Below are 2,828 nucleotides of genomic sequence, written 5' to 3' on the forward strand. Positions count from 1 at the left end.
AAAACTTTTCCAATTTGTCAAGTTTTACCCTTTGTGATTTTGGATTTTTGCCTCTAGTGGGAGAAACCTTCAAGGGTATTGTTGGACTTGATTTCTCTCCATAATAAAACCTTTATTTATCAGTGGATTCAAATGTTGTAAGATTTATTTATTCAAAAAGCTTTCTTTCTTTAAAATGATTTCCTTTTGCATTTGGGGCCTATTTGCACTACAACCATTTGATAAATGCTCCTAAAAATTCCACCAAAATTTGGGGATGTCATGTGATGTTTCCACATCACTTTTATGCAAAGATACCTTCTGGCCATTGGAGACTTTGAGCTCTACACCAATTTTTCCAATCTGGTCCAGTAGGCACTTTTGCACTGCAACCCATTTAAATATTTCTTCAAAAATTCTTCCAAGTGTTTGGAGATGACAGTGGATGCATACAATTCATCTTCAAGCAAAAACCCAATGATGTTCTTTGGAAAATTTGAGTGGATCAACCTCTTTTGCTTTCTGGTCCAAATTGGTGATTTGTACTGCAACCATATTTTTCCTTGCTCTAGTGACCCTGAGCTTTTTCCTACTTGTAGCCCTCCCTACCAAACTCTTAAGTCCAGGAGATTGGGCTCATTGGAGGTTTTGAAGTGCATGTTCTAAACCCCTTTTCTTTCTGCCCAAAACTGGAGTTTTGCAAAACTTGCACTATCAACTTTCTGTTTTTGCCAAACTAATCTCACCACCATCTCCTGTATCTAAAGAGACACTGATCTGGAGACTTTGGCCACTCCAAGAGTTGCCTAAGTGCACTTGACATTCTGTCGAACACCTGGGGTGCACAGTCAGTTTTGGCAAGCTCTCTGGTTTGCATTGTGGACTTGAACCCCTGGCCTATCAACCTTGTCCACAGAGTGCCTAGCCACCCCTACCCTCGATCTGTGCTTTGCCAGCTCCACCCTCGCGCTCTAGACCACGCTGGCATTCCGTCGAGCACCTGCCGTGCGTGCTCTGGGCGCGCCCAGAGCGCACGTTTTGCACGCGCGCGCACTACGCCGACACGCCCCACTGCCGCGCTCGACGCGACCCGACCCTGGCTCCCTCTGCATCGCTGAGCCACGCACTAGCCGCCCCCCCCTACTCCACGATCCCTCTGGCGTCCTGCTGCACCGCTGGCCGCGCCCTTGGCGGCACGCCGGCGTCGGCAGCGGATTCCGCCGCGGACGGCGCCACCCAAGCCACCAGCGCACGACAGCTGCCCCGGAGCACAGGCCGTGCTTATCCCCCCGCTCGTCGGAACGCGTTCGTCGCCGCCACGATGCCCTGCAACTACAGGAAAGCGGTCGCCGGCGATCTTATCTGCTGCCACCGCGGAGCCAGCCTCGTCACGCTATATAAAGGGTCCCCGAGCCCCTCCGAGCACTCAGGCGACATCAGACTTCCCCCGTAGAGCTCCCCCCCGCAGTAGATCGGCCTGTAGTGGCCATCCTCCCCAACTCCGGCCAGCTCGGCCGCCGCTAAGCCCCAGCGCGATTCGTCGCCGCCGGCCACCCTTTTGCAAATCCAGCGCCACCAGAAACTTCCCCGAAGTCTTGCGGAGCTGCCCAGCTACCCAACTGCGGTCGGAGGCCACCGGAGCAACATAGTCACTTCACCACCGCAGCTTTCCTCCGCCGCGGAGCTCGCCGCCGGCGACTCCTTCCACCTCCGCAGACCCATCGACCAACCAGAGGACCGCCTCGGTCTTGCCGTCCCATCCTCGCCCTTGGATGCCCTCGAGGAGCCGCCGTTCGTCGCCGGTGATCGCCGGAGCCCCGCCACCGTTCGGGCGCAGGAAAAGGAGGGAGAGGGAGAACGGTCAAACCTGACCAGTGGGCCCTCTGGACCCACTGTCAGCGACCCGCGCAGCGCCCTCTCTCTGTTTAAGTGGAGGCGCAAAACCCCGAGTGCGTTTTCCCTGCTGCGTAAGCGTATTACTGCTGAAGCGTTTTCCTTTTTTCTGGTTTTATTTAAAAACAGATTTGACCAAACTTTGACTGGCTATAACTTTTAAAATATAACTCCAAATGAGTTGATTCTTTTTCCTACCTCTCTCAAATTTCATCTAGTTTATTTTAAGAGTTATTTCAAAAATATTTGAGACAGGTTTTGGTACTGTGTTTGAAATGTTTGTATTTGTGTATTTTGCAAAATAGGATTTTTGGAGGAAAAGGAAAGCTCCCAATAAGTGCATCCTTTGCATACTTTTGAAGGCAAGCATTTCTGAACTCTGGCATAATATTTGTTGTGGTGTTTGGATACGATCACAGCACCTTTTGTCTTGGGTATAAGTGACAGTTTATGTATCGATGTAGTCTCGTGCATGAGTGCACGTTGGAGTTGTTTGTGGCCAGCAATGGATACCCTGAGGATTTGGATCGCTCTCGTGAGCTTCTCTTGCACACCGGTAGGAAGAGGGAAAGTCGTGGTCTTGGGTAGACACGAGCTTGTCCCTAATCCCTCGTTGTGACGAGTATGCCCGGCATAGCATGGTGAGGCTCGAGGAGTGGTGATTTATTTCACTAGTGGTAATATTGTGGGTGGATACTTGGATCACCTGAGTCAGTTGTAGACCGAGTCTTGTTCAATAGCTTCCTTTTGTCGGTACCACCACTTGTCCCTGCAGGGGACAGGGTATGGTTCAGTAGGTTGTCAACCCCTTTCCAAAGCACACACCGTACAGAGAGGCCGTGATGAAGGTCCCGTGGCCACGGATTAAAGCCTGTCATTCGGTCTGGGGGCATGGGTGTTTTCGGTTGTAGCCGAAGGGGATAGCTTCCCCAGTTTGCGCGCGGTATAAATTTTGT

The sequence above is a fragment of the Aegilops tauschii genome, chromosome 7, assembly GCF_002575655.3.
Source record: "Aegilops tauschii subsp. strangulata cultivar AL8/78 chromosome 7, Aet v6.0, whole genome shotgun sequence".
Classification (NCBI taxonomy): Eukaryota; Viridiplantae; Streptophyta; class Magnoliopsida; order Poales; family Poaceae; genus Aegilops; species Aegilops tauschii.